The sequence below is a fragment of the Acinonyx jubatus genome, chromosome A2 (assembly GCF_027475565.1).
Source record: "Acinonyx jubatus isolate Ajub_Pintada_27869175 chromosome A2, VMU_Ajub_asm_v1.0, whole genome shotgun sequence".
NCBI classification, from domain to species: Eukaryota; Metazoa; Chordata; class Mammalia; order Carnivora; family Felidae; genus Acinonyx; species Acinonyx jubatus.
In genome coordinates this window covers 52706678-52721193 of record NC_069383.1, presented here as the reverse complement: position 1 = coordinate 52721193, position 14516 = coordinate 52706678, and positions in this window count along the sequence as shown.

Here is a 14516-nt window from a genome sequence, read left to right as displayed (position 1 = left end):
AGAGAAACCCTGAGGTTTTCAATGTTTTGTTGAACAATGATCCTGGACAATGACTATCACATTCTTCTGTTCCAACTGAATAATTATAACTTTGAATTTTTATTTTTACTCAGAAAAAAATTTAGTAATTTCCTTCATACCAAAATGCTTCTAAATGGGATATAGAACTGTAGAATTTATATTTTATACTTTAAGTTTAAAGGCTATATATTTTGTTATACTGTTACATACTTCACAACCAGTTTTCAAGATCAGCTTTGGCCAGCAAAAGTTTTTGTGACTAGAAATATTTAGGTTTCTGATGAAAAGAACAAAAATGTCACTGGCACACACAAAAACACACATGCTATTCTGGAGCTGGAAAAAGAAAAGGCTGAGTAATCAGCAAACGATAGCATTTATCAACACAAGTAAACACTGACATAGGACATTATTGTAATACTCTTAAAGTAATATTATTTTAACAGCACAACATTTACAGAAAACAGTGGAACTAAATTTAGAATAAATTATTTTGAAAGTTGAAGCCAGAATGGGTAAACATTTAAGACAGGTAACTAATGATCACTATCTAGGATGGAAAATTCGGTATGAGATTATTAATATAATGGCTAGTAAAGGGAGAGAAGAAATCATATATAAAATAAAAACTTAAGTGTGTACATTATCAACTTCAACTAGATTGTGTAAAGTCATGTTGAATAATTACACACACACACACACACAATTACTTTCGAACTATGTAAGAAAACAAAGTGAAAATTTAATAAATATTTGATTGGTATTACCCCTGTTGTAAAAAAAAAAAAAAAGTATAGACTTTTGGCTTAAAAGACGGACTGAGAAAATATTTGTCAATTTTAAGCATTGATTCAAAAGATTGCTGAAGGTTAAGTCTGCTCAGAAACAAATTTGGATGGCCCTGGAAGAACATTTTCTCATTTGGTAGCTTACCAGAGAGCTGGCTCAGTGGAACTAAACCTGTCTGCAGTGGAATAGCTAAGCCGTTGGCTAATGCCAGGGTTCCTAGCAGGTAGAGACTCTTCAAAACTGTTCCCAAGGCCCTGGGTGGAAGAACTCAGCCTTGGATTTACATACTTCTAGTGTTCTTCTTGGGCCTGAGATGCCTTGATATATTCTTGTTTCTTGGAGAAACTAGATCTTCTGTACACTCTTTTAGTCCAGTTAATAAATATGTAAAACAGGGGCAGGCAGAGTCCTTCTCATTGAGTGTTTGTGGAAGAGCTAGTCTATTGCCTTAGGCAGGCCGTGGGACTTTGACCAAGACGCGCTGAGAACATCTACATCAGGCCTATGTCATAGGGTAGTGAGAATTTAGGAGACTGTGTTTGCTTTCCCAGTAAATCCTATGTAATAGATGTATTAGTGGTATATGTACCACTATTGGTACATGCCTGTGATGGTGATCTGGTCCATGCATGATGAAGCCTACCATAAAGGCTTCGTTAAAAGTGTACATACCATAATTTAGCACCAAATCTAGAGATATTCCTGAAACCATTTATGAACTTTGTTTGAATCTGGTTTTTTTTTTTTTTAATGTTTATTTATTTTTGAGACAGAGACAGAGCATGAACGGAGGAGGGTCAGAGAGAGAGGGAGACACAGAATCTGAAACAGGCTCCAGGCTCTGAGCTGTCAGCACAGAGCCGGACGTGGGGCTTGAACTCACGGATCACGGGATAGTGACCTGAGCTGAAGTCGGCCGCTTAACCGACTGAGCCACTCAGGCGCCCCCAAATCTGTTGGTCTTAATCCTGTCAATTGTAGTGATATTCTTTGGAGCAAATCAAAGATCACATACAACATTCTGAATCTGCCCAAACATTGAACATCTTGAGGAAGCATATACAAAAATCACTTTTTCTCTTTTTTTTTTAATGAATTGTTATTCAGGGACTTTTTTTTTAAGTTTATTTCTTTATTTTGAGAGAGAGAGAAAGAACAAGTGGGGGAGGAGCAGAGATTGAGGAGAAAGCGAGGGAGAGAGCAAGAATTCCAAGCAGGCTCTGCATTGGCAGCATGGAGCCTGACGAGGGGCTCGAATTCACGAACTGTGAGAACATGACCTGAGCCAAAGGTGGTCGCTTAACCTACTGAGATGCTCAGGCACCCCTATAAAATTACTCTTGAACATGTGAGGAAAATGTTTCTAAATTTTGTCAAATTGGATTTAATTTAGACAAGATACAAGATGCATTAGAAAAGTTAAAAAATAGAAGATTTCAAACAAAGAGCAATTTGTGGCCTTTGTAGGAAAATGAACTTTATTTTGAAGTTGAGCTGGTACAATTATTTGGTATAAACTATTCATTGTTATTACTAATTTTAGCAGAAGTTTACCAAAAAAAAAAAAAAACCTTACATAGCTACATTTCACTTTTGAAAATAATAATTTCTTTAATTTTAGAAAAAAGTTTTTCTAAATCAAAAGATCTTCAACAACAATACCATTCAAATGAAATATAAGGAAATTAGACCAAAGAAACAAAAAGGTTTTATATAAACCTTTCATAAATAAGAAGATTTCATAAATAAGAAGATTCATGTATAAATAACCATCAAACTAATTTCCATAGAGCATGTTTTCTGGCCATGATAGATTAAGATATAGTCTCAAATGAAGAGATGTTGAACAAATTGATTAGTATACTTGTTTTGGTTTCCTTTGTAATATCACAACATTGAAATTTTATTTTTTTATTATTATTTTTTTAAAGTAGGCTTCATGCCCAGTGTAGGGCTTGAACTTATGACCCTGAGATTGACAGTCACATGCTCCACTGACTAAGCAAACCAGGTGCCCTACAATGATGAAATTTTTAAAAAAGAACTTTAATATTCTAAGGATCTACATGGCTTTAAGAGATGAAGTAGCAATATAACTGAAAGCCATTGTATGGTAAAATGAAAGTACTTGTAATGTTTTCTGTTATAACAATAATTTATCATATGCATTGCAATATTGCACTGTGATGATATCATTTCATTATCATGTTATATAAGGATGGAGGTAAGAATAGTGGTCACTTTGTGGGGGTACAGATTGGAGAGGGAACCTGTGAGCCTTCTGAGGAGCTGATCTATTTCTTGATCTGAGTGGTGTGTACATGTGTATAAGCACATAAAAAGGTATTGTGTTATACACCTAAGATTTGTACATTTATATTGCATGCAAGTTATAGCTCAACATAAAAGTTGAAAAATTTCATGGTTCATTTGTTTTGTTTTGTTTTGTGACAGAGATAGAGAGAGAGAGAGAGAGAGAGAGAGAGAGAGAGAGAGCAGGGGAAGAGTAGAGAGAGAATCTCAAGCAGAGCCCAATGCAGGGCTCAAACTCACGAACAATGAAATCATGACCTAAGCTGAAATCAAGACTTGGATGCTTAATCCACTGAGCCACTCAGGTGCCCCTCATGGTTCATTTTTTAAAAATCTAAGTATGGCTTCAGCTGAGTGAGATTTCTCCAAGTTAGTAAAAATCTATAAAATAACTATAACCACTCAAGAAAGTTTAAGTTGATGTTACTGCCAGTAGAAAACAAAATAGGGGGGGAATTTTAATACTTTATTTTTTTTAAAGAATGAAATTGGACCACTTTCTTACACCATACACAAAAATGGATGAAAGACCTAAATGTGAGACAGGAAGCCATAAAAATCCTAGAGGAGAACACAGGCAACAACCTCCTTGAACTCGGCCACACCAACTTCTTACTAGACATGTCTCAGGAGGCAAGGGAAACAAAACTAAAAGGGAACTGATGGATAGGAGAAGATATTTGCAAATGATGTATCAGATAAAGGGTTAATATCCAAAATCTATAAAGAGCTTATCAAATTCAACACCCAAAAAACAATCCAGTGAAGAAATGGGGAGAAGACATGAATAGACGCTTTTCCAAAAAATACATCCAGATGGCTAACAGACACATGAAAAGATGCCCAACATCACTCATCATCAGGGAAAGTTTATTCATTTACTTTGAGAGAGAAAGAGAGAAGGAGGGGCAGAGAGAGAGGGAGAGAAAATCTCAGGCAGGCTCTGAGCCGTTAGTGCAGAGCCCTATGTGGGGTTCAAACTCAAGAACCGTGAGATCATGATGAGGGGAAAATTTTGATTATTATTATATAACGATTTTGTTGAAGTGAAGGCAAGAAAAAGTTTTGGAATAAATTTCCAATTTTATTTTATTTATGTATTTATTTTATTTTATTTTATTTTTTATTTTTTTAATGTTTATTTATTTTTGAGAGAGAGTGAGAGACAGAGCATGAGCGGGGAAGGAGCAGAGAAAGAGGGAGACACAGAATTCGAAACAGGCTCCAGGCTCCAGGCTCCAAGCTGTCAGCACAGAGCCTGTCGCGGGGCTTGAACTCACAAACCGTGACATCATGACCCGAGCCGAAGCTGGATGCTCAACTGACTGAGCCACTTAAATATCCAATTTAAAAATTACACATGTCAGTATTACTCCTCCAGATGTCACCAGTCCACCAACAGAATAACCAGACATGGGCAAAAAGAATTAAATGTAGTCCTCCTGTTGTTTTTGCCAAATCTACGTCATGTAAAAACCAGAGTTGTACAGATATGTTTCTATTTTGTGCTTAGGAAGGAATATTTGTCAAAGAGAAGGAATAATTTTACAGTGTCTTACCTTCACTTAATGTTTTTTAAAAAGTTTAGACATATGGTGTATAGGCCTCCTGGGTCTTTTGCCTCGATCCTCACAAACACTAAGGATGAGCCTCATGAAGGGAGTGGACAGGTAAAATGCGGCATGCAGTTAGATTTATATATCATGATATGGTTGATTTAAAAAAGAAAGCATCGAGAGAAATAAACTGAATGCCAGTTATGTTTTTCAGTGATGCACATTTATTTGACATTCATTTAGCACCTATATCACCTAATACGTGCTGGACACTGTTCTTGGCATTTGATAACTATTAGCTCATTTAATATAACAATCCTATGAGGTAGGTATGATTTCTTTTTTCTTTTCTTTTCTTTTCTTTTCTTTTCTTTTCTTTTCTTTTCTTTTCTTTTCTTTTCTTTTCTCTTCTTTTCCTTTCTTTCTTTCCTTTTTGATTTTTTTCTTTATTTTTTAGGTGACAAAACTGAGATACATAGAAGCTAGTTAACTTGCCCACAGTCACACAGCTGGTAGTGGCAGAGCTGGGATAGAACTCAGGAAATCTGGCTCCAGAATCTTAACCCGTACTCTATGCTATTTACCTGAGTAAATGTAGGGAAGTATGTGGGAAGAACCTCCAGTTAATGACATTGGAGCGTATTCCTGTTGGGAGAAGGAAGTAGGATTGGAAGTGAAGGAATAAATAAAACAACACCAAAAGAGAAGTCTTGCACTGACCAATGTGATTATGGTCACATTACTATAACAAAATACTATAGACTGGGTGCCTTGCAAACAGCAGAAATTCATTTCTCACAGTTCTGGAAGCAGGGAGGTCTGAGAGCAAGGTAGCAGCAGGTGAGAGCCTGCCTCTTGGTTCACGGGTGGCCGTTTTCTCCTTGTGTTCTCAGATGGCAGAAGGGGCAAAGGAGTTCTCTGGGGTCTTTTCATAAGGCTACAAATACCATTCATGACCTAATCACCTCCTGAAGGCCTCACTTCCAAATTCCATCACATTGGGGATTTGGTTTCAACATAAATTTTGAGATAGAGGGAGAAGAGGGACACACAAACATTCAAATCTATGGTATTTATTTTCAGTTTCCATAGTCTATATTTCCATGTTTGATATATATTTTTTGCAATCAATGGTTATTACCTTTGTAATAATAAAAAAATTGCTTACATATGCTTACTTACACATATATGGATATATAGTATTTTGGAAATTACTGAACTGAAGGGAGGTTTCTTTTAATTTATTTTTGTTTTTAGTGTTTATTTATTTTTGAGAGAGACTGAGTAAGCAGGGGAGGAGCAGAGAGAGAAGGGGACAGAGGATCTGAAGGGGGCTCTGAGGTGGCAGCAGCAGCCCCGCCCGATGCGGGGCTCCAACTCAGGAAATGCGAGATCATGACCCGACCTGAAGCTGGATGTTTAACCAACTGAGGCACCCAGGTACCCCTGAAGAGAGTTTTCTGACTCTAAATCTCCCAGGCTCAATCCTTGAGACTGTCTAACATTTTTGTCAGTTACTTGGCTTAAGAAAGTTAGGGCTGACCCATTGAGATGACATACAGATTTTTAAAAGTCTAAGGACTCTATCTCAAAAAATAAACATAAAAAAAAAGGGGGGTGCCTGGGTGGCTCAGTTGGTTAAACTTCTGACTTGGGCTCAGGTCATGATCTCACAGTTGGTGCGTTCAGGCCCGCAAAGGGCTCTGTGCTGACAGCTCAGAGCCTGGAGACCGCTTCAGATTCTGAGTCTCCTTCTCGCTCTGCCCCTCCCATGCTCATGCTCTGTCTGTCTCTTTCTCTCTCAAAAATAAATAAACATTAAAAAAATTTAAAAGTCTAAGGAGAGTACAGGAATATTTATGTGATTTTATGACAAGTATGTTTAAAATCTTAATTTTTCAAGCAAAAGTTAAGAGCACAGACTCTAGAAACAGAAGGTCTGGATTCAATTCCTCTCTACCACTTGTTGGCTATAGGGCTTTGGGAAAATTACTTGACTAATCACTTTGAATTTTCTCATCTGTAGAATGGAAATCATAATAATATTTATGTTTTAGGGTTATTGTCAAAATTGGTCGATTTAATTATTTTGAGCTAATTCTTTTGAGCTAATTCAAAGCTATTTTTTAAAAAATGTTTATTTTTGAGAGAGAGTGCAAGTGGGGGAGGGGCACTGAGATGGGGATAGACAATCTGAAGTGGGCTCCGTGAGCACAGCAGCGAGCCCAATGCAGGGCTGGAACTCACGAACCGTGAAATCATGACCTGAGCTGAAGTCGGAGGCTCAACCGATTGAGGTGTCCTCAAAACTACGTTTTTTTACCCTTATCTGTGGAGAAATACAAGTCAGTATCCTTAATTTGCATATTGGAATATAAATCTTGCTCCATGCATGCTAGTAGCTGAAGCCCTTGGATGTCCTTTCACTCTGCTTCTGGGTTTTCACTCATGTTGTGAGCCTTGTTAAACAACAAGGGCAACAGCAACAACACCATTCTTTCTTATTGTAAAAGTAATACATCTGCATTGAGAAACTCTGGAAAATATAGACTAGCAGAAAAAAAAATTGCCATAATGTGAGCAACCAGATATGCCAATTTTATTATTTTATTTTATTTCATTTTATTTTTGTTAATTTATATTTTAAAGTTTATTTTTTGATAGAGAGAGACAGAGAGCCAGCACAAGTGGGAGAGGGGCAGAGAGAGAGAGGAAGACAGAGGATTTGAAGCAGGTTCTGAGCTGACAGCAGAGAACCCAATATGGGGCTCGAACTTATGAACCTTGAGATCATGACCTGAGCCCAAGTCAGATAGATGCTTAATTCAATAAGCCATTGAGGTGCCCTATTTTATTATTATTATTTTTTCCTATTTTACTATTTTTTAATGTTTATTTTTGAGCTGGAGAGAGAATGCACATGTACGGGTATATGTGCACAAGTGGGGAAGATGCAGAGAGAAGGGGACAGAGGACCCCAAGCGGGCTCTGCACTTACAGCAGAGAGCCAGATGTGGGGCTGGAACTCACAAACCTCCAGATCATTACCTGAGCTGAAGTTGGACTGAGCCACCCAGATGCCCCCAGATATGTCAGTTTTAATATTGTTGTCTATGTTCTTTCAGTCTTTTTTCTATGCATGTGTATGTATAGCTTACCAAACTATAATTACACTATAAATACTGTTTTGTAATCAGTCTTTACACTAACAATATAGGGAACATTTTCATATGTGATTAAATATTCTTCCACTACACCACTTTAATGGCTGCATAGTATTCCATTATATGGGTACACAATACCTGAAATTATTATACCAGTCCCCTGCAATTAGACATTAAGATTATTTCCTTTTCTTTTTCCCTATTACACTTGAGACAGAGGAAAAGAGCCGCTGATGTCTGGGTGCTGGTTTGGTACTAACAGCTGGTGATGTAAGTACTATCAGCACCTGATGTTGCTGTGAGCTGGCCTGGCACTCACAGCTATGCCTTGATGCCTTTATTGAACATAAATAATTTCACAGAACACCAATATCAGACAAGGCTTCTCTGTGATTGTGATGGACACCTGTCCAAACAGAGGCAAAATATGTACAGTACATTGTCCAAAATCATGAAAATGACCAAATGTCTCCCTATCCTGGAAAAATATGAGTGATTTTTGCTTCTTTAGCAATTTCAACTTTAGCCTCATGCTAGCTTTAGCCTCTTTCCTGTATCTAGGTAAGGCTTGTTAAGATAGTAAGTCATGGGGTGCCTGGGTGGCTCAGTCCGTTAAGCATCCAACCTCAGCTCAGGTCATGATCTCACAGTCGTGGGTTTGAGCCCTGCATCGGGATCTGTGCTGACAGTTCAGAGCCTGGAGCTTGCTTCAGATTCTGTGTGTGTGTCTCTCTCTCTGCCCCTCCCCTGCTTGGTTTCTCTCTCTCTCAAAAATAAAGTAAAACATTAAAAAAATAATACATCACATAATTGTCCTTTTTTCCTGATATCTAATATTGTTCAGCACTGGCTATATTTCTAATGATCTTTTGGGTGGAGAACATTGGTACAGTCATCCACTAGTTTTAGAATTATTACCTATTGTACCTGCAAAAAATATTCCCTCCTAAAGCAATAGATATTCAAGTGGGATAACCCAAGGGAAATGTTAACCATCTATTTCTATAAATTCTCTTTTACCCCTATATCAATTCAAATTATCATTAAGCAGTATGTTTGCAATGCATTACCCTGGGTTTCTTCAGAAATACCCTTTCTCTCAGGTGACATTATATTTTGACTTTCTTAAGAGTCACTTTAAAAAAAAGAGTCACATAAAAAGTCATGGTAAAAGGTAGCATGCCTTGGTATTTTTTTTTTTTTTAAGTTCTATTTATTTATTTTGAGAGTGAGAGAGATACGGGGTGGAGGGACAGAGAGAGAAGACAGAGAGAGAATCCCAAGCATGTTCTGCACTGTCAACACAGAGCCTGATGCAGGGCTTGACTCCACAAACTGCAAGATCATGACCTGAGCCGAAACCAAGAGTTGGACACTTAACTGACTGAACCACCCAGGCACCCCACCTTTGTATTTTCTATAAAATTTTAGTAAAAATAATATATGTAATAATTTCATAGTAAAATTCTAGGGAAAAAAGTTGATCTCTGTCTGTGGTAGCTATTCTCCAAAGAAGGCTCCAATGAATTATGTTTCCTGATATTTACACCCTTGGGTAGTAGTCTCTCCTACAAGGAATCTGGCTGGCCTGTGTCTTGTGTTAACAAATAAAATGTGGCAAAAGAGAGAGTGTGTTACTTCTAGGCCTACCCTTTAAAAAGACTGGTAGCTTCCATTTCTACTTTCTTGGAATGCTCACTTTGGGTAGCTCTGAGCTCAGGTCAGAAGTCCAGGTGCCATATTGAAGAGGCAACATGAAGAGCTCATGTGGAGAAGCCTACATGGAGAGGAAGAGGCAGAGACAGAGGCCCAGAGACATATGGATAGAGAGGCCTAGCCCTCCTACTATTCCAGCTGGGCAGTTCTCTCAGGTGTCCACAGGGTGCCAGAATTGTGTGTCATCTAGAACCTCTCCAGACCATTTGAGCCCCCAGATGTGGAATACCAAAATCACCCAGCTATGGAGCCCAGTTGACCAATGTCACCATGGGATCAAAAGTGGGCCATAATTAACTGGTTGTTGTTTAAAACCACTAAGTTTTAGGGTGGTTTGTTATGCAGTAATAGACACACCTCCTAATGATCTGGTAAGAATGTTGACATTTCTTCCTTACCTTGAGAACTATGTGATTTTCCTGTCTGCCTTTGCTTCCAGAAAGCACTCATTTTGTACTCATTTTGAGTTTCTTCCTTTTGTTAAGTTTTGTTTTTTTGTTTGTTTTGGTGAGATCATCCTCTCCATCTCCATCATGTCAGTTGGCTGCTACCCTCCCACTTCTGGGTTGAATGTTTCTCTCCTTTGCAGTTTGTGACTGATATGCATCCTTGCATTTAAATAAAAATAGTTTCAAATCCTTTATCAAAGAGGTGAGGTAAAAGCTGGAGATAAGTTTATACAGTGGGGAGGTGAATAGCATTGAGACTATGAGCATGAGTTTGGAGTTAAGATACAGGTGGCTTTGAATCTGGGCTTTATACCTTACTAGCTGTGAGATCTTGGGCATGCCATTTAACTCCTCTGAACCTCAATTTTCTTGTCAGTTAAATGGGAAAAATAACTACCTGATACAGTTATAAAAAGTAAACTGATTGGGGAGCCTGGGTGGCTCAGTCAGTTAAGCGTCCAACTTCAGCTCAGGTCATGATCTCACAGTCCGTGAGTTTGAGCCCCGCGTCAGGCTCTGTGCTGACAGCTTAGAGCCTGGAGCCTGCTTTGGATTCTGTGTCTCCCTCTCTCTGTGCCCCTCCCCTGCTCATGCTCTGTCTCTTGCTGTCTCAAAAATAAATAAAAACATTAAAAAAATTTAAAAAAAAAAGTAAACTGAGACTATGTGAATCACATCACAGTAAGTGCTTGATAGACAAAAAGTAGAGCAAATTCCTTAAGTAACCTAATTAGGATCTAAAAAGATCTGCCCAGCACAACAGGCTAAATCTACTAATGTGAAATTTGTGAGAATAAATTTAAGACACTAATTTTGGAATTCCAACTCTCCTTTTTATTATCTATGACCTAGGACAAGTTATTTAAACTTTTAAGGCCTTAGTTTCCGCATGTAATGGAATGTTAAAATAGGACTCTTCTTGTCCCCATTTGGAATGAGCCCCCCAAAATGATTATAAACTATCCCAAATTCTAAAGTGATGGGTAAGATCACCAAATCAGAAGTTGAAGAAGGGGTAGTTGAACATTGGTTTCCCAATACTTAGCTGACAACACCCCTATCCTGAGGGGAAGGCTGGAAATTAGAATAGGATATTTGGAGAGAACTATTGTGCTAAGTATTCTTGACCCTGAAGTGGGATCCCACTCATGCATTACATTTAGTGTCATGTGTCTTCAATCTCCTTTAATCTGGGCAGTTCTTCAGCCATTTTTGTCTTTTACGACCTTGACATTTTTAAGATTATAGGCCATTTATTTTGTGGGATATCTCTCAATTTGACTTTATTAGATGTTCCCAATGACTACATTGAAATTTTGCATTTGTAGCAGGGGTATTTCATAACTGACTCTCTGTTCTTCTTAACACTTTATATGAAGAGGCATATGGTGTCAGTTTGTTTCATTATTCATGTTAACTTTTTTTCTTCTTTTTAAATAGGCTTCATGCCCAATGTGGGGTAGAACTCATGACCCTGAGATCAAGAGCCTAATGTTCCACTGACTGAGCCAAACAGGCACCCCTCATGTTGACTTTGTTTGGATCGTATGGCATCTGCCAGATTTCTCTACCATAAAATTACGATTTTCCCATTTAATGAATAATTATTTTGAAGGAAAATATATTGAGACAACATAAATTTCCTTTTTCTAATCAAACTTCCACCAACTATGCTTAACATTCATTGATGATTCTTGCTTGAATCAGTTAGTGCTATGACCATTGTAGAATGAGAAGTTGGAAGCCATCCTATTACATGGGACTGAATAACTAAAATGTTTAAATGCTGAAGTAAGACTGTTTTAGAAGCCTATAAACATACTTTATTACCTGAGTGACCAGAAAAGTCATAGGATTTATGTTGGATTTCATCCTTAAAGAACTGGTGTGAAGGGGAAGGGGAGAAAAGAAAGACAGTTGTTTTTCGAATTATAACTAAGGAATCCCACCTGTTCAGTGTATCAGCTTTACTCATATGTAATATGACATAATAACAATAGTGACTACTCAATAGGTTGTTGAGGAAAGTAAGTGAGATGATGCAAATCAAATGCTAAGTGCCTCTTGGTATGCACATCCCTTTGTGACTTTGCTGTTCCTCCCCCAAAGAAGTGGAGTCTATTTATCTACCTCCTTTATTTTATTTTTTTTAATTGTATTTTTTATTTTTTTAAATTTACATCCAAATTAGCATATAGTGCAACAATGATTTCAGGAATAGATTCCTTAGTCCCTTACCCATTTAGCCCATCCCCTCCCCAAACCCCTCCAGTAACCCTCAGTTTGTTCTCCATATTTATGAGTCTCTTCTGTTTTGTACCCCTCCCTGTTTTTATATTATTTGTTTCCCTTCCCTTATATTCATATGTTTTGTCTCTTAAAGTCCTCATATGAGTGAAGTCCTATGATTATTTGTCTTTCTCTGACTGACTCATTTCACTTAGCATAATACCCTCCAGTTCCATCCACATAGTTGCAGATGGCAAGATTTCATTCTTTTTGTTTGCCAAGTAATACTCCATTGTATATATATACCACATCTTCTTTATCCATTCATCCATCGATGGACATTTGGGCTCTTTCCATACTTTGGCTATTGTCAATAGTGTTGCTATAAACATTGGGGTGCATGTGGCCCTTCTAAACAGCATCCCTGTGTCCCTTGGATAAATACCTAGTAGTGCAGTTGTTGGGTTGTAGGGTAGTTCTATTTTTAGTTTTTTGAGGAACCTCCATACTGTTTTCCAGAGTGGCTGCACCAGCTTGCATTCCCACCAACAATGCAAAAGAGATCCTCTTTCTCCACATACTTGCCAACATCCGTTGTTGCCTGAGTTGTTAATGTTAGCCATTCTGACAGGTGTAGGGTGGCATGTCATTGTGGTTTTGATTTGTATTTCCCTGATGATGAGTGATATTGAGCATTTTTTCATGTGTCAGTTGGCCATCTGGATGTCTTCCTTGGAGAAGTGTCTATTTGTGTCTTTTGCCCACTTCTTCACTGGATTATTTGTTTTTTGGGTGTTGAGTTTGATAAGTTCTTTATAGATTTTGGATACTAACCCTTTATCTGATATGTCATTTGCAAATATCTTCTCCCATTCTGTTGGTTGCCTTTTAGTTTTGCTGATTGTTTCCTTCGCTGTGCAGAAGCTTTTTATTTTGATGAGGTCCAAATAGTTCATTTTTGCTTTTGTTTCCCTTGCCTCCAGAGACGTGTTGAGTAAGAAGTTGTTGCGGCCAAGATCAAACAGGTTTTTGCCTGCTTTCTCTTCGAGGATTTTGATGGCTTCCTGTCTTACATTTAGGTCTTTCATCCAGTTTGAGTTTATTTTTGTGTATGGTGTAAGAAAGTGGTCCAGGTTCATTCTTCTGCATGTCTCTGTCCAGTTTTCCCAGCACCACTTGCTGAAGAGACTGTCTTTATTCCATTGGAAATTCTTTCCTGCTTTGTCGAAGATTAGTTGGCCATACGTTTGTGGGTCCGTTTCTGGGTTCTCTATTCTGTTCCATTTATCTGAGTGTTTGTTCTTGTGCCAGTACCATACTGTCTTGATGATTACAGCTTTGTAGTATAGCTTGAAGTCCAGGATTGTGATGCCTCCTGCTTGGGTTTTCTTTTTCACGATTGCTTTGGCTATTCAGGGTCTTTTCTGGTTCCATTATCTACCTCCTTTAATCTGAAATGGCCTGTTTTGTTTTTGGCCAATAGAATGTGGGAGTACTTAGGCTGGGTCTTAATAGGCCTTGCAGCCTCTGCTCTCACTTTCTTGTTTTCTTGACACTAGTGTTAAAGTAGTCTAGACCTGTTGGGGACAGGAGACCATTTGGAGAGACATGAAGCTGACAGGCAGGCCAACCACTAGACATGTGAGTGAGTCCGTCTTAGACAACCCAGCAACAGTCAAGTTGCTAGATGATGCATAGTGATTCCAACTAAGACCAGTAGAAGAGCCACACAACTGAGCTCAGCTCCAATTGTTGACCTTCAGAATTGATGGACCTTGGAAAAGAGAAGACACAATGTTGGCAGGGTGTGGGTTGGGGTAGGCCACAGGTAGAACAAAGAGTGATTATGTTTTTGAGTATAGTCCTAAAGGATAGGACTCAGGCAGAGAGGTGGATGGCATAGGAAGTTATGTTTTATGTTCTTGTTATTTTCAGAGCGTTTTTAAAAATGTTTATTTGTTTATTTTGAGAGGTGGGGGGAGGTGGGGAGGCAAAGAGAGAGGGTGAGAGGAGAATCCCAAGTAGGGTCTGCATGCTACTAGTGCAGAGCCTGACATAGGGCTCGATCCCACGATCTGTGATATCATGACCTGAGGTGAAATCAAGAGTTGGAGGTTTACCGACTGAGCCACCCAGGCTCCCTGTTGTTGTTATTTTTAAACATGTGGAAGAACTTTAAGCAGATTTCCCTTAGATAAATTTCCTTTGAAAAAATCTCTGCAGATCAGTTTGGCCTGGCAGTTCTGAAAATACTTTCCTTTTAGAATTCACTATAGTAA